The sequence below is a fragment of the Pelobates fuscus genome, chromosome 10 (genome assembly GCF_036172605.1).
Source record: "Pelobates fuscus isolate aPelFus1 chromosome 10, aPelFus1.pri, whole genome shotgun sequence".
NCBI lineage: Eukaryota > Metazoa > Chordata > Amphibia > Anura > Pelobatidae > Pelobates > Pelobates fuscus.
This window is the reverse complement of record NC_086326.1, coordinates 153,059,913-153,086,908: the sequence shown is the minus strand read 5'-3', so window position 1 is coordinate 153,086,908 and position 26,996 is coordinate 153,059,913. Positions and strand designations below refer to the sequence as shown.

The 26,996-nt window shown below is 37.5% G+C and overlaps 2 protein-coding genes across 5 annotated transcripts in view; both read right to left on the bottom strand.

The window, feature by feature from the left end:
• Positions 1-26,996, bottom strand: part of LOC134575162 (zinc finger protein 250-like) — a 752,315-nt gene that overhangs the window by 597,778 nt on the left and 127,541 nt on the right. Inside the window, exon 1 of one of the 2 annotated variants that reach the window (XM_063434387.1) lies at positions 5,740-5,815. The exons of the other annotated variant lie outside the window; for it this stretch is intronic. The gene's annotated coding sequence lies outside the window, so the exon portion shown is untranslated. Of the gene's footprint in view, positions 1-5,739; positions 5,816-26,996 lie in introns of those variants that run through there. 2 annotated transcript variants of the gene reach the window in all.
• LOC134575160 (zinc finger protein 257-like) overlaps positions 1-26,996 on the bottom strand; it is a 207,318-nt gene that overhangs the window by 110,707 nt on the left and 69,615 nt on the right. The gene's annotated exons all lie outside the window — the stretch shown is intronic.

The following is a 26,996-nucleotide window of genomic DNA, read 5'->3' as shown; positions in this document are numbered from 1 at the left end:
ACGCGCTAGCCAGCCCTTATTGGGCTTTTCTAACCCTGTTCCATTCCCCTCCTATACAGGCGTCCCAGATATAGGGGGAAAAGGTTTTAAACAGTGTCTACAATGGTGGACTGACACTCGAGAGGGGTGGGTCCCCCCCCAGTGCGTCTTCCCAAAACGTAGACTAGTCACTAATTGGAGGTGAGAAGTGTGTGACCAATCACTTCTCTCACAATAGAAATAGGAGAGGATAGAATAATAGTATAGGAAGTGTAGAAAAGATAAAAAGGTAAGGAAATCCTTAGAGACAGACACAGGAGTTCATGAGACTCCTAATTAAACAGACAAGACAACAATACAGTTGAAATACAGTGCATGCATCACAGTTCAAATGAAATCAACAGTAATTCCTTTCCTTTACTCGTGTGCTTACTCCAAAGTCACCTCCCTCAATCCCGTAGTATCTTACTACCAACGGCCAAGGATAACAACTAACACCGGTCCGAAATCCATATGCCTCCCTCGTCACAGCAGCCCACTAATAGTGTCTGCGCTACCCTCACTCTTGTAGTGCCCCTATAAAGACCCACTTTATAAGTCCCACTACTCCGTGGTGATGAAGACAGCAATGCCTGCCCGAATTCACACACCACAAAATAAAAATTGGAATGGCTCCAGCTCAGCGCTCAAAGCTGGAGGGTACCACCACTCTGCAAGCAGAGTAACGTGCACAGAGAAGCTAGCTAGGCTATCAAAGTGACACAAGAAGGATCCCCAGGAAACTATGAGTCTACACAATCTCCACAGATCCAACACACCTCTTTTTCCCTACAGCCCCAGCCACGAGGCTCCTAAAAGAGTTAAACAGGAAAAGATGACCCCCAGGAACACATCCACAGGTCAACCCCCCTTTTTCCCTACAACCACAGCACCGTGGTTCCTAAAAGGGGTAAAACAGGCAACAGAAGACCTAGGCAAATCCCCTCAGGTCCACCCCCCTTTATCCCAAAAGAGGTAAAATACAAACAGATAAACAGACAAACCGAAGACCCAGGCAAATCCCCTCAGGTCCACCCCCCTTTATCCCAAAAAGGGGAAAACAAGCAAGACAGAACCCCAGGCAAATCCCCTGCAGGTCCACCCCCCCTTTATCTCAAAATGGGGAAACAGGCAAACAATTCAAACACAATTCAAACACACCCAGGCAACAGATAGACTAAAATGCAGGTAAACAAGTGAGTAACGAGACACCGGGCAAGATATTACCTGTCTTTGATGTCCTCCCGGGAAGCAGTCACAGACACGTGGACGGGTCAATCAAAGGGGCCGGAACGTACCGGTGGCTCTGCAGAAGTCTCTACCGTGTATCTGGAGGTGATCAATCTCCCTTCCTACCCCCAGGATTCCCCCGTCCAACAGCATCTTCCTTAGGACGGCTCACCGGCCAGAGGCCATAGCCCGATGCCCCACGTTGGGAGCCAAGTTGTTATGGTACTTTTTGAAAGTAAACCAAAATGTTCAAAGTCTATCTGTTCCTGTCCAAATCTGAGATGATTAAATTGCGTATACGCAGAAGTAAGCTCACACTGACACATGGAGTTCAGGTTAAAAGCACTTCAGAAAATTTAATACAATCTGGTTGGAAAACAGTTGTGCAGATCTTTTTAAAAGCAAAATGACATCATCATTGAATATCAGATAATAACAAATAAACATCATTGATTGGATTAAACATTATGTGACTAACTTCGTGTCCACCCACCAATATTATTAATTGGCTCAGGGGTTTGAGTGACCAGCTAGGTGTCCTCCCACCGGGAGGTGGTATTGTTCTGGACAAGGGTGTGGACAGAAGGCTCAGGCGCCATCTTTCCCAGCATGAGGTTTACTCGGTGGAAAGGGGGGCTTGAGCGTCATTTTACACAGTCAGTGATATCAGGCCTCATGTCCAGGTGCAAGGTCTCTTATGAATAGAACATTTCATTACTACTGTGTTCTCGTGGCCTTCAAACTATACTATCTTACAAGTCCTAAGGAGTAGCCGGCAAGTCTTAAGGAGTAGCCAGCACCTCCTGGTACTTGTCCTTGTAGGAAACACGGTCTTTGTCTACTGTATTAATTGGGTTGAGAAGTTCAGTCATGTAAGGTAGTTTTAAAATGAACAAGTTAAGTCATGAGGACAAAATGGAGGATTTGAAGAAGTCAGGTTAGGAGGACAAAATGGAGGATTGTCACAATATAAGGTTAAAATGGAGTTAGTACAATAATTCAATACAAGTACAATAATAATTTTTAATAATTCCACATCATAATAATATAATAATATAATATAGAGCTATATGACATACTATAATAATATAATATAGAGCTATATGACATACTATAATAATATAATATAGAGCTATATGACATGCTATAATAATATAATATAGAGCTATATGACATGCTATAATAATATAATAATATAATATAGAGCTATATGACATGCTATAATAATATAATATAGAGCTATATGACATACTATAATAATATAATATAGAGCTATATGTCATGCTATAATAATATAATAATATAATATAGAGCTATATGTCATACTATAATAATATAATAATATAATATAGAGCTATATGTCATACTATAATAATATAATATAGAGCTATATGACATGCTATAATAATATAATAATATAATATAGAGCTATATGTCATACTATAATAATATAATATAGAGCTATATGTGATGCTATAATAATATAATAATATAATATAGAGCTATATGACATACTATAATAATATAATAATATAATATAGAGCTATATGACATACTATAATAATATAATATAGAGCTATATGACATACTATAATAATATAATATAGAGCTATATGACATACTATAATAATATAATATAGAGCTATATGTCATACTATAATAATATAATATAGAGCTATATGACATGCTATAATAATATAATAATATAATAGAGCTATATGTCATACTATAATAATATAATATAGAGCTATATGTGATGCTATAATAATATAATAATATAATATAGAGCTATATGACATACTATAATAATATAATAATATAATATAGAGCTATATGACATGCTATAATAATATAATAATATAATATAGAGCTATATGACATACTATAATAATATAATATAGAGCTATATGACATACTATAATAATATAATAATATAATATAGAGCTATATGACATACTATAATAATATAATAATATAATATAGAGCTATATGACATACTATAATAATATAATAATATAATATAGAGCTATATGACATGCTATAATAATATAATAATATAGAGCTATATGACATACTATAATAATATAATAATATAATATAGAGCTATATGACATGCTATAATAATATAATATAGAGCTATATGTCATACTATAATAATATAATAATATAATATAGAGCTATATGTCATACTATAATAATATAATAATATAATATAGAGCTATATGTCATACTATAATAATATAATATAGAGCTATATGTCATACTATAATAATATAATAATATAATATAGAGCTATATGTCATGCTATAATAATATAATATAGAGCTATATGACATACTATAATAATATAATATAGAGCTATATGTCATGCTATAATAATATAATAATATAATATAGAGCTATATGACATGCTATAATAATATAATATAGAGCTATATGACATGCTATAATAATATAATATAGAGCTATATGTGATGCTATAATTATATAATAATATAATATAGAGCTATATGACATACTATAATAATATAATATAGAGCTATATGTCATACTATAATAATATAATATAGAGCTATATGACATGCTATAATAATATTATATAGAGCTATATGACATACTATAATAATATAATATAGAGCTATATGACATACTATAATAATATAATATAGAGCTATATGTCATACTATAATAATATAATATAGAGCTATATGACATACTATAATAATATAATATAGAGCTATATGACATACTATAATAATATAATATAGAGCTATATGACATACTATAATAATATAATATAATATAGAGCTATATGTCATACTATAATAATATAATATAGAGCTATATGACATACTATAATAATATAATATAGAGCTATATGACATGCTATAATAATATAATAATATAATATAGAGCTATATGTCATGCTATAATAATATAATATAGAGCTATATGACATACTATAATAATATAATAATATAATATAGAGCTATATGACATACTATAATAATATAATATAGAGCTATATGACATACTATAATAATATAATATAGAGCTATATGACATACTATAATAATATAATAATATAATATAGAGCTATATGACATGCTATAATAATATAATATAGAGCTATATGACATACTATAATAATATAATAATATAATATAGAGCTATATGACATACTATAATAATATAATATAGAGCTATATGACATACTATAATAATATAATATAGAGCTATATGACATGCTATAATAATATAATATAGAGCTATATGACATGCTATAATAATATAATAATATAATATAGAGCTATATGACATGCTATAATAATATAATATAGAGCTATATGACATACTATAATAATATAATAATATAATATAGAGCTATATGTCATGCTATAATAATATAATAATATAATATAGAGCTATATGTCATACTATAATAATATAATAATATAATATAGAGCTATATGTCATACTATAATAATATAATATAGAGCTATATGACATGCTATAATAATATAATAATATAATATAGAGCTATATGTCATACTATAATAATATAATATAGAGCTATATGTGATGCTATAATAATATAATAATATAATATAGAGCTATATGACATACTATAATAATATAATAATATAATATAGAGCTATATGACATACTATAATAATATAATAATATAATATAGAGCTATATGACATACTATAATAATATAATATAGAGCTATATGTCATACTATAATAATATAATATAGAGCTATATGACATGCTATAATAATATAATAATATAATATAGAGCTATATGTCATACTATAATAATATAATATAGAGCTATATGTGATGCTATAATAATATAATAATATAATATAGAGCTATATGACATACTATAATAATATAATAATATAATATAGAGCTATATGACATACTATAATAATATAATATAGAGCTATATGACATACTATAATAATATAATAATATAATATAGAGCTATATGTGATGCTATAATAATATAATAATATAATATAGAGCTATATGACATACTATAATAATATAATAATATAATATAGAGCTATATGTCATACTATAATAATATAATAATATAATATAGAGCTATATGACATACTATAATAATATAATAATATAATATAGAGCTATATGTCATACTATAATAATATAATAATATAATATAGAGCTATATGACATACTATAATAATATAATAATATAATATAGAGCTATATGACATACTATAATAATATAATAATATAATATAGAGCTATATGTGATGCTATAATAATATAATATAGAGCTATATGTGATGCTATAATAATATAATAATATAATATAGAGCTATATGTGATGCTATAATAATATTACAATAAATTGCTGGCACAATGTTTATTTATTAATTAATATATTATTATTATTATTAATATTATTATTATTATTTCCCTGTATTTCTAGAACTGACAATAAAACACAAATTACCTGCAGGATTGAGGCTGCACTGAGCTCACCCAGGAAACACTTTGACACACCGGAAGTACCACACCGGAAGTCACACACCGGAATGAATACGACGGAAGTTACGCCATGTTTGCGTGTCGCGGCACTTCCGTGTTTGCGTTCCATTCAGTCTGAGTGACTTCAGATCGGAAGCCATCTTAGTGTGACGTCACAAACTGTCGCAAAGCCAGCCGGGAGTTTTAGTGATTGTGCTGTTTAACGTGTCTCCGTGTCTGTCAGATGGTTTCTGGGAATTGTAGTCTTTCTCACTTCCTTTATATAGACAGTGCCAAGGAAGGTGGACTACAACTCCCGTGATGCCGAGCGATCCAAATCTAGCTTCAAACACTCCCAGTGAGAGTCTGAGCCTGGAGCCAGATTCCTAACCCAGAAAATAGAGTTTATTATTATTATTATTATAATTATTATTATTATTAATACTGCTAGCACTGAATATAGAGTTTATTATTATTATTATTATTATTATTACTGCTAGTACTGAATATAGAGTTTATTATTATTATTATTATTATTATTACTGCTAGCACTGAATATAGAGTTTATTATTATTATTATTATTATTATTATTATTATTAATACTGCTAGTACTGAATATAGAGTTTATTATTATTATTATTATTATTATTATTAATACTGCTAGCACTGAATATAGAGTTTATTATTATTATTATTATTATTATTATTATTATTATTAATACTGCTAGCACTGAATATAGAGTTTATTATTATTATTATTATTAATACTGCTAGGACTGAATATAGAGTTTATTATTATTATTAATACTGCTAGGACTGAATATAGAGTTTATTATTATTATTATTATTAATACTGCTAGTACTGAATATAGAGTTTATTATTATTATTATTATTATTAATACTGCTAGCACTGAATATAGAGTTTATTATTATTATTATTATTATTAATACTGCTAGTACTGAATATAGAGTTTATTATTATTATTATTATTATTAATACTGCTAGCACTGAATATAGTTTATTATTATTATTATTATTATTATTACTGCTAGCACTGAATATAGAGTTTATTACTATTATTATTATTATTATTAATACTGCTAGTACTGAATATAGAGTTTATTATTATAATTATTATTATTATTATTATTATTAATACTGCTAGTACTGAAAATAGAGTTTATTATTATTATTATTATTAATAATAATACTGCTAGCACTGAATATAGAGTTTATTATTATTATTATTATTATTAATACTGCTAGTACTGAATATAGAGTTTATTATTATTCTTATTATTATTATTATTATTATTATTATTAATACTGCTAGTACTGAATAGAGTTTATTATTATTATTATAATTATTATTATTATTATTATTAATACTGCTAGTACTGAAAATAGAGTTTATTATTATTATTATTATTAATAATACTGCTAGCACTGAATATAGAGTTTATTATTATTATTATTATTATTAATACTGCTAGTACTGAATATAGAGTTTATTATTATTATTATTATTATTATTAATACTGCTAGTACTGAATAGAGTTTATTATTATTATTATAATTATTATTATTATTATTATTATTATTAATACTGCTAGTACTGAAAATAGTTTATTATTATTATTATTATTATTATTATTATTAATACTGCTAGCACTGAATATAGAGTTTATTATTATTATTATTATTATTAATACTGCTAGTACTGAATATAGAGTTTATTATTATTATTATTATTATTATTATTATTAATACTGCTAGTACTGAATATAGAGTTTATTATTATTATAATAATAATAATAATAATTATTATTATTATTATTATTAATACTGCTAGTACTGAATATAGAGTTTATTATTATTATTATTATTATTATTAATACTGCTAGTACTGAATATAGAGTTTATTATTATTATTATTATTATTATTATTAATAATACTGCTAGTACTGAATATAGAGTTTATTATTATTATTATTAATACTGCTAGTACTGAATATAGAGTTTATTATTATTATTATTATTATTATTATTAATACTGCTAGCACTGAATATAGAGTTTATTATTATTATTATTATTATTATTATTAATACTGCTAGTACTGAATATAGAGTTTATTATTATTATTAATATTAATACTGCTAGTACTGAATATAAAGTTTATTATTATTATTAATACTGCTAGTACTGAATATAGAGTTTATTATTATTATTATTATTATTAATACTACTAGTACTGAATATAGAGTTTATTATTATTATTATTATTATTATTAATACTGCTAGTACTGAATATAGAGATTATTATTATTATTATTATTATTATTATTATTATTAATACTGCTAGTACTGAATATAGAATTTATTATTATTATTATTATTAATACTGCTAGTACTGAATATCGAGTTTATTATTATTATTATTATTATTATTATTATTAATACTGCTAGTACTGAATATCGAGTTTATTATTATTATTATTATTATTATTATTATTAATAATACTGCTAGTACTGAATATCGAGTTTATTATTATTATTATTATTATAATTATTAATAATAATACTGCTAGTACTGAATATAGAGTTTATTATTATTATTATTATTAATACTGCTATATCACTGAATATAGAGTTTATTATTATTATTACTATTATTAATACTGCTATTACTGAATATAGAGTTTATTATTATTATTATTATTATTATTAATACTGCTAGTACTGAATATAGAGTTTATTATTATTATTATTATTAATACTGCTAGTACTGAATATAGAGTTTATTATTATTATTATTATTAATAATAATACTGCTAGTACTGAATATAGAGTTTATTATTATTATTATTATTATTATTAATACTGCTAGTACTGAATATCGAGTTTATTATTATTATTATTATTAATACTGCTAGCACTGAATATAGAGTTTATTATTATTATTACTATTATTAATACTGCTAGCACTGAATATATAGTTTATTATTATTATTAATACTGCTAGTACTGAATATAGAGTTTATTATTATTATTATTATTATTATTATTATTAATACTGCTAGCACTGAATATAGAGTTTATTATTATTATTATTATTAATACTGCTAGTACTGAATATAGAGTTTATTATTATTATTATTATTATTATTATTAATACTGCTAGTACTGAATATAGAGTTCATTCTTATTATTATTATTATTATTAATACTGCTAGGACTGAATACAGAGTTTATTATTATTATTATTATTAATAATACTGCTAGTACTGAATATAGAGTTTATTATTATTATTATTATTATTACTGCTAGTACTGAATATAGAGATTATTATTATTATTATTAATACTGCTAGCACTGAATATAGAGTTTATTATTATTATTATTATTATTAATACTGCTAGCACTGAATATAGAGTTTATTATTATTATTATTATTATTATTAATACTGCTAGCACTGAATATAGAGTTTATTATTATTATTATTATTATTATTAATACTGCTAGCACTGAATATAGAGTTTATTATTATTATTATTATTATTATTATTATTATTATTAATACTGCTAGCACTGAATACAGAGTTTATTATTATTATTATTATTATTATTATTAATAATTATATTATTATTATTTTTATTAATACTGCTAGCACTGAATATGGAGTTTATTATTATTATTATTATTATTAATACTGCTAGCACTGAATACAGAGTTTATTATTATTATTATTAATACTGCTAGCACTGAATACAGAGTTTATTATTATTATTATTATTAATAATAATACTGCTAGCACTGAATACAGAGTTTATTATTATTATTATTATTAATACTGCTAGCACTGAATACAGAGTTTATTATTATTATTATTATTATTATTATTATTAATATTATTATTAATACTGCTAGCACTGAATATAGAGTTTATTATTATTAATATTATTATTAATACTACTAGTACTGAATATAGAGTTTAATATTATTATTATTATTATTATTATTAATACTGCTAGCACTGAATATAGAGTTTATTATTATTACTGCTAGCACTGAATATAGAGTTTATTATTATTATTATTATTATTATTAATACTGCTAGCACTGAATATATTGTTTATTATTATTATTATTATTATATTATTAATACTGCTAGTACTGAAAATAGAGTGTTATTATTATTATTATTAATACTGCTAGTACTGAATATAGAGTGTATTAATTATTATTATAATTATTATTATTAATACTGCTAGTACTGAATACAGAGTTTATTATTATTATTATAATTATTATTATTATTATTAATAATAATTCTGCTAGTACTGAATATAGAGTTTATTATTATTATTATTATTATTATTAATAATACTGCTAGGACTGAAAATAGAGTTTATTATTATTATTATTATTATTAATACTGCTAGTACTGAATATAGAGTTTATTATTATTATTATTATTAATAATACTGCTAGTACTGAATATAGAATTTATTATTATTATTATTATTATTATTAATACTGCTAGGACTGAATATAGAGTTTATTATTATTATTACTATTAGCACTGAATATAGAGTTTATTATTATTATTATTATTAATACTGCTAGTACTGAATATAGTGTTTATTATTATTATTATTATTATTATTAATACTGCTAGCACTGAATATAGAGTTTATTATTATTATTATTAATACTGCTAGTACTGAATATAGAGTGTATTAATTATTATTATTATTATTAATATTATTATTAATACTGCTAGCACTGAATATAGAGTTTATTATTATTAATATTATTATTAATACTACTAGTACTGAATATAGAGTTTAATATTATTATTATTATTATTATTATTAATACTGCTAGCACTGAATATAGAGTTTATTATTATTACTGCTAGCACTGAATATAGAGTTTATTATTATTATTATTATTATTATTATTAATACTGCTAGCACTGAATATATTGTTTATTATTATTATTATTATATTATTATTAATACTGCTAGTACTGAAAATAGAGTATTATTATTATTATTATTAATACTGCTAGTACTGAATATAGAGTGTATTAATTATTATTATAATTATTATTATTAATACTGCTAGTACTGAATACAGAGTTTATTATTATTATTATAATTATTATTATTATTATTATTAATAATAATTCTGCTAGTACTGAATATAGAGTTTATTATTATTATTATTATTATTATTATTAATAATACTGCTAGGACTGAAAATAGAGTTTATTATTATTATTATTATTATTATTATTATTAATACTGCTAGTACTGAATATAGAGTTTATTATTATTATTATTATTAATAATACTGCTAGTACTGAATATAGAATTTATTATTATTATTATTATTATTATTAATACTGCTAGGACTGAATATAGAGTTTATTATTATTATTACTATTAGCACTGAATATAGAGTTTATTATTATTATTATTAATACTGCTAGTACTGAATATAGTGTTTATTATTATTATTATTATTATTAATACTGCTAGCACTGAATATAGAGTGTATTAATTATTATTATTATTATTATTAATACTGCTAGCACTGAATATAGAGTTTATTTTATTATTATTATTAATATTATTAATACTGCTAGAACTGAATATAGAGTTTATTATTATTATTATTATTATTATTAATACTGCTAGCACTGAATATAGAGTTTATTATTATTATTATTGATGTAGATTAATTTAAGAATAAACAAATATGTTTAAATGTCTATCTGTTCCTGTCCAAATCTGAGATGATTAAATTGCGTATACGCAGAAGTAAGTTCACACTGACACACGGAGTTCAGGTTAAAAGCACTTCGAGAAAATTTAATGGCATCTGATTAAAAGCGGGCTCGCAGACCCTTATAAGAGCAATATTACATCATCATTGAATATCAAGATAACAACAAATAAACATCATTAATTGGATTAGGTGTTAAGTGGTTATGTCAATGTCTACCCATCAATATTATTTATTGGCTCAAGTACTAAGTGGCTGACTAGGTGTCCTCCCACCAGGAGGTGGCGTCATTCTGGACACGGGTGTGGACAGATGGCTCAAGCGCCATCTTACCCAGCACGAGGCTTACTCGGTGGGAAGGGGGGCTTGGGCGTCATTTTGGGTAGTTAGTGATGTCAGACTCTGGGTCAGGTTCAGGGTCTTTTTTATGAAAGAACATTTCATACAAGCGGTTTCTCATGGCCTAGCTATAGTATACTTTGTTTCATGTTACAGGAACTTGATAATTCCGGTGTTAGTCATGTCCTTCTAGAAAATACAGTCTCTATTCATTATTCTAAATGCTGTTAGGAAATTCTGTCATGTAATGTAGTTAAAATGGAGTTAGTACAAAAAAATTCAATACAGGATCAATAAAGGTTTTTAATAATTCTACATCAGTCCCCCCTATGAAATGTTAGATTCTAAAAAAGATAAACTTTATTTGTTAATACCAGAAGACGTGTTAGCCCAAAGGCACAGAAACCCAGTGACCGCTAGCTAGGTGTTATTGCAAAGTGCAATTCTGTCCCTTCCTTTCCCTAACAGGCTGCAGCACATCCGTCAATACGGTCAGGAAATCTCTTCACTCCGCTGGTAACCCGCGGTGGCTTATCCACCACATCTCCGCACGGCAGTCAGTTCCATAGAGACGCAGTCCCTAAGCTGGTTCCCTACCTAGAACTCTTGCACTTTATCAGTAAAAGGGATAGTTTGCAGCGGTATACAGGGTGAGTTGAGATCTTGGAAATCTTGGTCATCAACTGTCAGATGTGCGAAAGTTGGTGCCGCTTGGTCTACAGTCCTCTGTAGGAATTTTCTCAGACAGGGGAGGACACAACAAACGAGAAGAGCAAAAATAAAAAGAGACATTAGTATTGCCATACCAATATGCATTAAAGCTTTTTGCCATCCTGTCATCCAACCAAACCATCTTTCCCAGGGATCTTTTATCCCAGAATTCCTTTTTAACTCTTCAGAGAGCTCATTTAATTTCTCTATGGCTAAGGTGACTTTACCATTAGGACCTGTGTTTTCTGGGATGTAAGTACAACAGGTCATGGTGTCGGGCAATATTTTACATACACCCCCTTTTTCAGCTAGAATCATGTCTAAGGCCATTCTATTCTGGAAGGACATTTGAGATGTAGCCTGCAGCTGTTCGGCTAAACCCTGGAGGGCATCCCTGGTGTAGTTAACAAAGCGTTGTTGGTTGTAATAAATGTAATTTATCCAATTTAAATTCTTGTTTGCAGTAACTATGGTAAAAAGTGATTCAAACCCCGCAGCAACTTCATCTCTTGCTTTAAATTCATTAGGCACCCCCCTAGGCACCCCAATGGCATCAATGTAAATGTGGGGGTCAAAACTGCCTTTTACTGGGGCTTCACGCTTAACCTTGGCTGGTTTGTGTATGGACTCATGTATATCAGGGTGTGTGTCAGAGATAATATGTATAGGCATGATGGCTTTAGCCAGAGTACACTCCCCCCACCATTCCTTGTCCATCCTGGATCTTAGCTGTAAATCCCCACACAACCAGTAAATATCCCCCAATGACCTAGTATGGAATTGTAACAGGTACATAGGGACAGTTCTGTAGGTGGCTGTAACGGATCACCTGGCACCCCGACTTGGTACCTCCGTTAATGGATGCTCCTAGTGCTTCCTGAGGGCTCCAAGCACTCCGGCAGACACCATAATCACCGAATCCAAGAAACCTTTAAATTCTCCCAAGCGTATGAATGCTGTAGACCATTGAATAGGAACCATACGAATAGGCTTGTACCCCTAGCAGTCAACTGGAACAGCATACATTAAATCCTTCCCCCAATAATGAGACGACACATCACTTTGAGGGTAAAACAGGAACTCTGGACTGGCTCATCCAGCCTGGCTTTTATTCACAAACAGGTACATACAGGACACTCCCAGGGGGAGGATGATATTGACCAATCACATGGATGCACCTCCCACACATTTCCTCCCCTTAGATTACCACTTAACCCAATTATACAGTACACACTTTTCCCCAATTCCTGGATGTACCCCAAAAACAGGAGGTACACCTTTAAATCCAGCATCGCTGGATAGCCCTTATTCAGGGGGACAACATATCCAAAGTTCAAGTAATTCGGATGAATGGTTCGTGAGATATGGGGTTCCAAAGATTTGACCGACCGCATGGGTAAAGTATCCGAAAACAGTTCCATGCATTTTGGCCCTGCGGTCGGTCACAAACAAGGGAATGAAAACAGACGAATTGCCTGTGTTATAGAGCCTGGAGAGGGTTTGAATGAATTCCCTTGTTTGTGGGGTTCTTTCTACCGAACGGTGGGTCATTCGGTAGTTTCCATACGAATTTCTGGAAGTATGGAGGTCTCAGCGGTGTTTGCCTAGTCAAGTGTCCGATTTTAGTTCCAGACACTCGACGGCAAAACACCGCTGTTCGGTAGTTTAAGATGGCCGCCGCCACGTGTTTGTTTCCCGAATGGCGGCCACCCAGAGGACAAAGACCACACTGCACTGATTGCCAATTACCCGTTTGCAACATTGTTGCAAACTGTAATTGGAGGCACACTTATTCCTGGGTGGTCTGGTTGTTCGGTAGTTTCACTCAATATACTGAATGGAGTGATTCTACCGAACAATCAGTTGAATGCTGCATACATATCACCCAGGCTAAACTTAACACATGAATACATATACAATATTACAGGCAGCACACTAGAACATGCTTCACAGTCTTAAAGGGACAGTAGTCCCAAAAGTCCCAATGTGTCCATAGATGCTGTTAAAAGGGCCAGTAGCAGCAATATACAGTACAATATGCCCAAATATAAATCTTTAAGTGTACCAATTTTCCAGGGGCCATAGTCAGCAGGTAAGAGGCAGGCAGCCAGGCCCCTCCAATGTCCAGTGGCGAGGTGGGTTCCGCCACATTTCTCCCCTTTCCCATTTAGACTATCCAGACTCCAGACCTCCAGTCGGTCTGGGGCTCTGATAGTCGGCTGGCTGTCCTTACAGGGGGTAGTTGTCCAGATGGCCCCCTGCCACTCGTGTCCAGTTGTAAGTCCAAGGCTTGGGGAAAAAGTAACCAGGGTGTCCTCTCCCCTGGTTGAACACAGCTGTTGTTGGGGAAAAACGACTGTCTCCCCTTCCGATATTTTGTCTGGCTGTTGTGGACTAGGACCGACTGTCCCTATCCCCAGTGGTGTAGGTGCAGAGACTACGGTCCCATCTGCACGGTTGTGGGGTTTACTGTCTCCCCTTGGTGTGCTAAGCTGCCGCTGGGGAGAGGGGATGACAAACTCCTCTCCCTGAACCGTAGACTGCCGCTGGGGAGCAAGGACGGCTCCTTCAGCTCCCTGTAACTTGGGCACAGAGACCACGGTCCCATCTGTGCTGTTGTGGGGCTTACTGTCTCCCCTTGGTGAGCTGTGCTGCCGCTGGGGAGAGGGAATAACAACCTCCTCTCCCTGAACCGTAGACTGCCGCTGGGGAGCAAGGACATCTCCTTCAGTTCCCTGTAGCTTGGGCACAGAGACCACGGTCCCATCTGTGCTGGTGTGGGGCTTACTGTCTCCCCTTGGTGTGTTAGGCTGCCGCTGGGGAGGGAGGACGCTGCTCTCCTCTCCCTGCACTTTACTGATCCGCCGCTGGGGAGAGGTGGTAGCAAGCTCCTCTCCCCTACATACTTCTATACTCTGTGGAGGGAGACCGACTGTCTCTACTCCCAATACAGTGTCCTGCTGCTGGGGAAAGGAGACTGGGCTCTCTCTTCCCTGCTGGACACTCTGCTGCCGGGGAATGGAGACTGGGCTCCCAATTCCCAACAAATCACACTGCCACTGGGGAGGGAGGACGGCCCCTTCAGCTCCCTGTAACTTGGGCACAGAGACCACGGTCCCATCTGTGCTGGTGTGGGGCTTACAGTCTCCCCCTGGTACATTAAGCTGCCGCTGGGGAGAGGTGGTAACCAGCTCCTCTCCCATTAGAACACTCTGCCCATTGATGATCCGCCGCTGGGGAGAGGTGGTAACAATCTCCTCTCCCATGCCTACTTTCAGTCTTTGTGGAGGGAGACCGACTGTCTCTCCTCCCAATTCAGTGTCCTGCTGCTGGGGAACGGAGACTGGGCTCTCTATTCCCAAAAAATCACGCTGCTGCTGGGGGGTAGGACCAACTACCTCTGCCCCCTGTAACTCAGCCTGCCGCTGGGGAGGGAGGACGCTGCTCTCCTCTCCCTGCACTTCACACTGCCGCTGGGGATCTGGGCCGACTGCCCAGCATCCCTGTAGGGCCGGTAGAGAGACTGCAGTCCCATCTCCACCTGCCATCTGTGGGTCTTCCCAGGACCAACCCGTGAGGCCCCTCAACATTTGTGAGTAAGGGCCACCTGCTTCCCCACCTGGCAACTCTGGCTGCTGCTGGGGATCTGGGCCGGTTGCCCAGCATCCCGGTGGAGAGACCTTGGTCCCATCTCTACCTGCCTGTTGTGGTTCCTCACAGGACCAGTCTATGAGGACCCCCACTTCGGGTTCCTCCCGCCGCCTCAGGGAAAGACGGCTAACCTCCTCGGATGCAGCCTCTACTCGGCTGCTGTAACGCTCCTGCTGCTGAGCATACTTCCTCTCTTTCGCCAACCGGAATTCTCGGTCCAGCCTTGTGTTTCGCTCAGCCATGACCTGGTTCCAGATCACCCGGCGTGTCTCCATGGGTATATCATCCCCATACTCGGCCACTCGCTGCCTCACCTCGGCCAGCCAATCATCTCCAGAGCCAGAACCTTCCATACTTGTCTGCTCCCCGGGGCGCTGCACGACTGCTAGCGTTGCCCTCAATTTGTAAATCCAAACAGTGTCTCTGAGCTGCTTTACCTCACACTAGGACGCCATCCCACCGCTGCCACCAATGTAACGGATCACCTGGCACCCCGACTTGGTACCTCCGTTAATGGATGCTCCTAGTGCTTCCTGAGGGCTCCAAGCACTCCGGCAGACACCATAATCACCGAATCCAAGAAACCTTTAAATTCTCCCAAGCGTATGAATGCTGTAGACCATTGAATAGGAACCATACGAATAGGCTTGTACCCCTAGCAGTCAACTGGAACAGCATACATTAAATCCTTCCCCCAATAATGAGACGACACATCACTTTGAGGGTAAAACAGGAACTCTGGACTGGCTCATCCAGCCTGGCTTTTATTCACAAACAGGTACATACAGGACACTCCCAGGGGGAGGATGATATTGACCAATCACATGGATGCACCTCCCACACATTTCCTCCCCTTAGATTACCACTTAACCCAATTATACAGTACACACTTTTCCCCAATTCCTGGATGTACCCCAAAAACAGGAGGTACACCTTTAAATCCAGCATCGCTGGATAGCCCTTATTCAGGGGGACAACATATCCAAAGTTCAAGTAATTCGGATGAATGGTTCGTGAGATATGGGGTTCCAAAGATTTGACCGACCGCATGGGTAAAGTATCCGAAAACAGTTCCATGCATTTTGGCCCTGCGGTCGGTCACAAACAAGGGAATGAAAACAGGCGAATTGCCTGTGTTATAGAGCCTGGAGAGGGTTTGAATGAATTCCCTTGTTTATGGGGTTCTTTCTACCGAACGGTGGGTCATTCGGTAGTTTCCATACGAATTTCTGGAAGTATGGAGGTCTCAGCGGTGTTTGCCTAGTCAAGTGTCCGATTTTAGTTCCAGACACTCGACGGCAAAACACCGCTGTTCGGTAGTTTAAGATGGCCGCCGCCACGTGTTTGTTTCCCGAATGGCGGCCACCCAGAGGACAAAGACCACACTGCACTGATTGCCAATTACCCGTTTGCAACATTGTTGCAAACTGTAATTGGAGGCACACTTATTCCTGGGTGGTCTGGTTGTTCGGTAGTTTCACTCAATATACTGAATGGAGTGATTCTACCGAACAATCAGTTGAATGCTGCATACATATCACCCAGGCTAAACTTAACACATGAATACATATACAATATTACAGGCAGCACACTAGAACATGCTTCACAGTCTTAAAGGGACAGTAGTCCCAAAAGTCCCAATGTGTCCATAGATGCTGTTAAAAGGGCCAGTAGCAGCAATATACAGTACAATATGCCCAAATATAAATCTTTAAGTGTACCAATTTTCCAGGGGCCATAGTCAGCAGGTAAGAGGCAGGCAGCCAGGCCCCTCCAATGTCCAGTGGCGAGGTGGGTTCCGCCACAGTGGCACAATACCCTTTGGAGAAGTTACCCAAGAATTTACCAATTCCATCATAATTAGCATAACAGGCGTAGTTACCTTTATAAACTGTAACACCATCTGGGGGTTTGACATCCTTGGTTAGGAGAGGGTATTCTACTGTCCATGCCTTGCAGAGGGACCTATTGAAGTTGTAGTGGTAGGCAAAAAGACTCAAAACACATTCTTCTATATCTACTGGCAAGGTTAAAGGTACGGTGCCGAGGTGAGGCCGGGCACCACCACACACATAGCATGCAGTTCTGTTATGTTTGTTGGCATTATATTTCATCCATTCTAACCATAAATTAACATCATTAAAACCTGTTTCAGCGGCCATGGTATCTTCAAAGGTGGGGTTAGCAATGGCCATCATGTCTTTAAAGGACTGGATGTGTGGTTTTAATGGATTTGAGACCATATGGGTGGCCCCTTGCCACTCTGGGGAGTGGCACATATCTTTCAGGTAGAAGTGCCCTAATTTGTTATAGGAACCTTTCTTCCAATACATTCCCATTACATACTGGTCTGCATCTGTTGGGCTGGGATGCTCAATATTTAGGATTCATTTCATGGGTATACCCCCTCCAGGCTTCCTCAGAGTCATTCTTTGGAGAAGGGATCTACCGTGATCATCTACTTTAGACAAGGCACTTTTTGGTTTGTAACCCCAGGCAGGCCCGGCATTCCATCCCGCCGCCCCCCAATGGTTACAGTTGTGCCCCCATTGTTTGTCAACTACACAAACATAGGGGTCTTTTACATGAGGGATATCTCTATAGATATTTTGAATTTGTGACGTAGGGAATGAACAGTCTACAATGTCACAGTAATCAAAAGTGTAAGTAGCCACACGGGTACATGAAGAATTGTACCAGAAGGTATACCCACTGGCATCTTTAGTAATGGCTACTTGTTGGGCCTTAATTAAGCTAATTAAGGAGATGATGTACCAGAGGCACATGGTTGTGCGGTATCTGCTTCCTCTGGGGCAGGAGTCTTCTTACAATGGGAAGCGTGGATCCAATGTGGCCTGCCGGCCAACTTGACGGAGGTTGAGGTGATCAGGAGAACTTGGAATGGTCCGTCAAATCTTGGTTCCAGAGTGTGTTTCCGCACAAATTTCTTGACCAGAACCCAATCTCCGGGAAGCAGGTTGTGGGTAACCGTATCAAATTCAGGATCTGGAATTGAAGAGAAAACTTGGGCATGTATTTTGTTCAAGGCACTTGCAAGTTCAGTTACATAATCTACTAAAACATCAGTTTGAAGCTGTAACTGTTGAGGGTAGTAACAACCTAGTCTGGGTGCAGTCCCAAATAGAATCTCATATGGGGATAGTGAATGCTTCCCTCTAGGTGTGTGCCTAATGCTGAATAAAGCTATTGACAAGCTTTCTGGCCAGGGCATCTTTGTTTCTTGTGACATTTTTAACATTCTGGCTTTTAGGGTGCCATTCATGCGTTCCACTTTGCCACTACTTTGTGGGTGGTAAGGGGTGTGAAAAGCTAGGGTCACTCCCAGAGCAGTCCAAATCTCTTTAGTCACTGTTGCTGTAAAGGCTGGGCCCTGGTCACTTTCAATGACTACTGGAAGTCCAAATCTACATACAATATCTGCAAGTAGACGTTTTGCTGTTGTCTTGGCAGTGATATTGGCCACTGGGTAGGCTTCTGGCCAGCCTGAAAACATGTCCACTATTACTAGTGCATATTCATGAGGCCCACTCTTGGGCATTTGTATGTGGTCAATCTGAATTCTCTGGAATGGGTACATAGGCTTAGCCAGGTGTTTCAAGGGCACTTTGGTTGGTTTTCCTGGGTTGCATTTTGCACAAATGACACAGGCCCTACAGAAGCTGTTGATCAATGTTGTGATTCCAGGTGCTTCATAATACTTCTGTATGAGGGCAGCCATTAAGTCTTTTGACAGATGTGCAGGTCCATGTGCCCATTGGACAACTGCAGGATATAGATTTTTAGGAAGGCAGAATCTAAAGTTGTTGTAATATATTCCATCCTTTAGGACTGCTCCTTTCTTCTTCCATTTCTGTATTTCCTCGGGGGCAGTTGTAGCTTGCTGTTCCCGTAAGATTCTTAGGTCAGTAGGAAGAGTCTGCAAGGTAAAAATAGGAATTTCTTCGTGTCCGGACACTTCTTCATCCACTTCCTGCAATTTTCTTGCTGCTTGCTTAGCAGCCTGATCAGCCAAGTGGTTGCCCTTTGCTTCATCTGTATCCGACTTCCCATGTGCCTTCACTTTCAAGATGGCCACTTCTTCAGGGAGTAGGAGGGCATCCATTAGTTCCTTGATTGCAGAGCTGTGTTTGACTGGTGTACCGGCAGTGGTAAGAAATCCTCTTGTTTTCCAAATTAGTCCGAAGTCATGTGCCACACCCAGAGCGTATCTTGAATCTGTGTAGATGTTGGCACGTTTTCCTTCGAAGATCTTGCATGCTGAAGTCAGGGCTTGCAATTCAGCTTCTTGTGCAGACATTGCTGGTGGTAAAGATGATGATTTGATAACTTCATCTGTTGTGGTTACGGCATATCCTGTGTGGTATTTTCCTTCTTCATCAGCATACCTTGAACCGTCCACAAACAGAGTGAGATCAGGATCTGCTAATGGATTCTCATGTACAGTTGGTAGATGTATTGTCTCCATTTTCATTTGTTCAAAACAGTCATGAGGTGTCTCTGGGTCATAATCATTCACTATGACTAGATCTTGAAATTAATTTTCCAGGAAGTGGCGTGGCCATGCTTCAAGATGGTCAGTTGTTGGGTATTTGGCAATGCCATTTTCCTGTAGCTGTGGTTCATCCATGGTGGCCCATAATTTTGCCATGGGCCCAAGATCATTCCATGATTTTGTTTTCAACTTGGTGACAGGGACATGTGGAATAGCAGTATCCTAATGACGGTACAAGTATTTGAGTTCTGAAGGTAGTTGAATCAAGACCATGCTGTTGCCTTCAGAGTCACAGTAGAAGTCTTGTGCAGTGAGTTTCACCTCCACCCAATGATAGAGTTCATCTTAATAGCAAGGTTCAGGAGTGATGTTTGGTTTGTACCACATGGTACAGAAGGCATATCCTGCTCCCTCGCAGAGAGGTGTTTGTCCATCATGAAAGGATAAATCAGGATGCATTCTCTTGATGGTTCCAGTAAGAAGGTAGATGTAGGTTTCATCCATGATAAACCCATAGTGGATACCCCCCTCAGGTAGTGGGAGGAGAGTGGACGGATTGAGAACTTGACATCTTTGTATGGTGATATTGTCAGGTAATAGGAGGTGAAATTGAAGGCGTAGGTGTCTTGCAGGAGACACATGCTTGAGTTGTACTTGGTTGATGATGGCAGAAATGTCATGAGGGGCCAAGACAACTAGAGGGTGGCCAAGGACCAGGTCCGCAGTTCTTTCAATTAGTTCTCTTGCTGCAAAAACGGCCCGAAGGCAAGACGGGGTCCCTCTGGCCACAATATCCAGCTGGCAGGAGAAAAATCCAATAGGCCTTTGACGGCCTCTTAAGTCATTTGTTTGAGTAAGGACTCCTGTAGCGTGGCCTTGCCTTTCAGAGACAAACAACTTGAAGGGTTTGGTATAGTCTGGTAGGCCTAGAGCAGGAGCAGATGCAATGGCACGTTTTAGTGTGCAGAAGTTGTCATGTGCTTCATTGGTCAGGCAGAATGGGTCTGACTTGAGTGCATCATAGAGTGGTTGCATGAGCAGAGAGGCTTCTGGGATCCATGCTCGGCAGTAGGAAATGAGGCCTAAGAAGGCATGTAGAGATTTTGAAGTCCTTGGAGGTGGAATATCCAGTACTGCTCTAACTCGGTCACGAGTGAGATGTCTGGTAACCTGAGATAGACAATGTCCAAGGAAGATTACAGTGGGTTGACAGAATTGAAGCTTGAGAAGTGAAGCTTTGCAACCTTGGTCTGCTAAGTAGCAAAGGAGACTAATTGAACATTCTTCAGTTGTAGGTATGTCATCTCCACAGAGCAGCAAATCATCCACATACTGGAGCAAGACAACTTGTGGGTGGTCTGATTGCCATGGATCAAGGATAGAGCACATGGCCTTTGCAAATTGACTTGGAGAGTTTTGTGCCCCTTGGGGCATGACAGTCCATGTATACTGTTGCTTTTCATGTGTGAAGGCGAACAGGTACTGCCAAATTGGATCCAGGGGTACACTGAAGAAGGCATTGGCCAGATCAATGACTGTGAAGTATTTTGCAGAAGGAGGGACCCCAGAGAGCAGAGTGTGTGGATTTGGTACAATAGGGGTGTCCAGGACAGTTGCTTCATTCACTGCACGGAGATCCTGGACCATTCTGTATTTCTCTGGTTCTCCTTTTGGAGTCTTCTTCTTCACAGGAAACAGTGGGGTGTTGCATTTTGATTCACATTTCACGAGAGCACCCTTCTCCAAGAGTGCTTTGATTTGAATTGAAATAGCTGCAGCTTGAGCTGGTTTTAAAGGATATTGTGGTTTCCTTGGTAGCTTTGCTCCTGGAATGAGTTTTACCACCACAGGAGGGACCTTTAGGTGTCCTATGTCCTCTGGGCCTGAGGACCACAGCTTGGCAGGGACTTGTGTCTTCAGTGAATCAGGGAAATTGGACCTCAGTTCCTTTGCTTCCCCATGGGGTTCTTCTAAATGGAGCATCAAAGGCAGGGAGCACAAGGCTGAGGTGTCTGACACAGATAGAGGGGTGGATAACTCTACTTGTCCATCTGGAGTGAAGATGATAGATGCCTGCAGGCGTGAGAGGACATCAGTGCCTAACAGGTTAATAGGGCATGTGGAGGATACCACAAAACGAGCAAGCAAGCTAGGGTAGTTGCCAACTCGTAATGGAGTTGTTAAAGGATTGTGTCTTGGTTGGCCATCCACTCCTACACAAGAGACATCAATATTTGACAGAAATGATGGGTCTGACAGATCTTGTTCTCGTAGAACACTTCGGGCTGCACCTGTGTCAACAAGAAATGTAGTAGGTTGTCCTTCAATGGGTAGAGTCACAGTGGCAAGTGGCCCCCCCTTATCCCCTGAATACACTGCCATGACAGGGGTTGATGACACAGGCTTGCCAATTTCCTAATCATCAGGTTCCTCAACTATTGGAACTGTTTTTGTGGCCTTGGGGCCAGGAGCAGGCTTGAACACTTTCTTGGGTTCTGGGCAATAATTTTTGAAGTGTCCTTTAGCTTTGCAATTGAAGCAAAATCCATCCTCGGGTTTGGTGCCTTTTGGGACAGGTCCGGGGCGGGACACCATGAGAGGAGCTGAATTGGGCCTTCTAGGAGTCTGGGCAGATTCCAGACCTCTAGCAACTAAGAGTAAGGTATCCAGAGGGACTACCTTATATTCAGGGCGTGCAGCAATGATTCCCTTGCGTATGGAGTCTTTAACACCTTGGACAAATGCACCAGACAGCATTTGAGAATGGATCTTGTCTGTGAGATCAAACCCCAAATCTGTAAACAGTTGAAACAGTCTTGCATGAAACCTTTCCACTGATTCTCCTTTTTCTTGTACAATATCAGTAAGGCCAGCAGCCTGATCTGCAAGTTTGTCCTTAGCCCATTCCTTTAGCTGGTTGCAGAATGCTACTCCGGAGGGGTAATCAATGTCACTTATAAGCAAATCTGTACTGAGGTGGCGGGCAATGCTGGGCCAGTATGCATCTCCGGCTTTGATAGCACAAATGCTCAGTAAATCACGCCATGCAGCAGAATAAGTCTTTTGAATCTGAACTATCCCTCGGTAAAAAGGCATAGGTTGCTTTTCTGGGTCAGGGAGTGATTTCATCAGAGAGCTAGCCTGAGTAGGATTAAAAGAAACATATTTAGGAGGGGCCTGATCCCCTCGGCCCGTATGTCCGAAAGGATCATCGAGGGCGGAGGCCCTGTGGCATCCGGTGAGCCCCGGTATCCATGAGAGCCGGTCTCCTGATACTCATCTTCGTCTGTGACCAAGACCCCTCTGGATAGTGGGGCCACTTGAGGTGTCAGAACCGGGGGAAATGCGGGAATCCCGGATGCTGGGGTGGGCAGTGGATTATGGGCTTGGGATATGTAGTCACCGGGAAGTACCGGCATTAGGGGTGCTGGATGACTGGGGGCCGCCATATTGGAGGCGTGAAAGGAAGCTGCGTTAGGGTTAAGGGAGGTAGTGGCGGCCATGTTGGATGTGGGCACATCTGGGGTAGCCTGTGCCGGATTGTGCGTGACCGGGGTCTGGGGAGTGGCTTGGGAAAGGAAGTAGGCTTGGTTTGGATAGGGCAGGGCCATGTGGTAAGGGAAGGGGTATGGCCAGGCCATCTGGGCAGGGGCTGAGGTGGAACCTAGGGAGGGCGGGTTAGTTGGGCAAGGATTAGGGAAGGAAGTGGGACATCCGGGGTACGGAAATGAAACTGAAGGGGTGGGAACTTGGGCTGTGGGAGGAGTGGGAAGGAGAGAGAACGGAGAGAGATTAGCAGAGGCGGGTGTAGTAGGAGGGACCGGAGTGGGTGTAGTGGGATTGACAGTAGCGGGTGAGGAGGGGTTAGAGAACTGGGTGGATGCAAGTGGGAGGGTAGGATTATTGACGGAGAGAGAGCGTAGGGAAGGAATGGCGGATGAAATCTTTGGATTAGGCAGAGAAGGTAGTGCAGAGATGGATGAGGATGATGGGAATGTTAGGGATGATGAGGGGGAAAATAAAGATCCATCAGAATTCAGGACCGGACAAACAGGGGAAATTACGGGATGGGTGATGGGAGGATTGGGAGTGGGGAACATGGTCAGCTGGCTGTCACTTATTGCTGACTGAACCTTGGGGATGGACATCCCCTGGGCGCCATTTTGGGGCGCTGGCCCCAGCAACGTAATTATTATGATATACATACAATTTTACACCTTTGTGATCTATTTCTTCCTCAACCCAACCTTCCTGCTGAATAGCCTTTGCTACTCTATACCAGGCTTCTGCAGTACGTAATAAATCATTATCTGTAAGCTTGCCTTTCTTCTCTGTCAGTAATCTATGCCAGCTTTCTGGCTGCAATCTACCACATGAAGGCACAGCAATTTTACACACTTTAGCAATCTTTTCAACTCCCTTAACCATCTCTATCTTCAACTAGATCACACGCTAGCCAGCCCTTACCGGGCGTTCCCAATCCCTGTCCCATTCCCCCCTATAAAAGGCGTCCCAGATATAGAGGAAAGAAAATGAAACAGAGTGTCTACAATGCTCGACTGCCACTCGGAAGGGTGGGTCCCCCCAAGTGCGTCTTCCCAAAACGTAGACTAGTCACTAATTCCGCCTACCCGAGGTAGCCATGGATTGGAGCGAGGTGAGAAGTGTGTGACCAATCACTTCTCTCACAAGAGAAATAGGAGTGGAAAGTGTAAATAACACAGGAAGTAGAGTAAAAAGTAAAAGTAAAGTGAAAGTAGAGACAGACACAGGAGTTTGAATGACTCCCAATTAAAACAACAATTCAATTGAAATACAGTGCATGCATCACAGTTCAAATAAATTCAACAGTAATCCCTTTCCTTTACTCATGTGACCAAAGCCACCTCCCTCAACCTCGTAGTGTCCCCGCTCGGAGAACAACTTTCATAAGTCTCACTACCAGCGGCCAAGGATAACAGCTAACACCGGCCCGAAATCCATATGCCTCCCTCGTTACAGCAGTCCACTAAGTGTGGCCACCACTATCCTCACCCTCGTAGCGCCCCTACGGACCCACCCGTAAGTCTCACTACCCCGTGGTGATGGAGACAGCAATGCCTGCCCGAATCCACGCACCACAAATAAAATTGGAATGCCACCAGCCTCAGCGCTCGAAGCTGGAGGGTACCACCTCTCTGCAAGCAGAGCTATGTGCACAATGAGGCTAGCTAGGCTATCAAAGTGACACCATGGGGAATCCCCAGGAAGCAATGAGTCTACACCCCTCCACAGATTCCCCCCTCCTCTTTTTCCTTACTGCTGCAGCTACCCAGCACCTAAAAGAGGTAAATAGGCAAAGAAGACCCCCAGGAAAACTTCCACAGGTCCACCCCCCTTTTTCCCTACAGCCACAGCCACGTGGCTCCTAAAAGGAGTAAACAGGCAACAGAGGACCCCAGGCACACACCCACAGGTCCACCCCCCTTTATCCCAAAAGGGGTAAACAGACAAACAGAGGACCCCCAGGCAAACTACCACAGGTCCACCCCCCCCCTTATCTCAAAAAGGGTACACAGATAAACACTCTACCCGGGCACTTAAGCTAAAGACAGGCCAATACAAACACACCCAGGCAACAGATAGACTAAATGCAGGTAAACAAGTGGGTAACAACAATAAGGCACCGGGCAAGATATTACCTGTCTTTGATGTCCTCCCGGTAGCAGTCACAGACACTTGGACGGGTCAATCAAAGGGGCTGGAACATACCGGCTAGGCTCTGCAGTAGTCTTTACCGTGTATTCAGAGGTGATCAGTCTCTTATCCTTCCCCCAGGATTCCTCCGTCCAACAGCGTCTTCCTTAGGACGGCTTACCGGCCAGAGGCCATAGCCCGGTGCCCCACGTATGGGCGCCAAATTGATGTAGATTAATTTAGAAATAAACAAATATGTTTAAATGTCTATCTGTTCCTGTCCAAATCTGAGATGATTAAATTGCGTATACGCAGAAGTAAGTTCACACTGACACACGGAGTTCAGGTTAAAAGCACTTCGAGAAAATTTAATGGCATCTGATTAAAAGCGGGCTCGCAGACCCTTATAAGAGCAAAATTACATCATCATTGAATATCAAGATAACAACAAATAAACATCATTCATTGGATTAGGTGTTAAATGGTTATGTCAATGTCCACCCATCAATATTATTTATTGGCTCAAGTACTAAGTGGCTGACTAGGTGTCCTC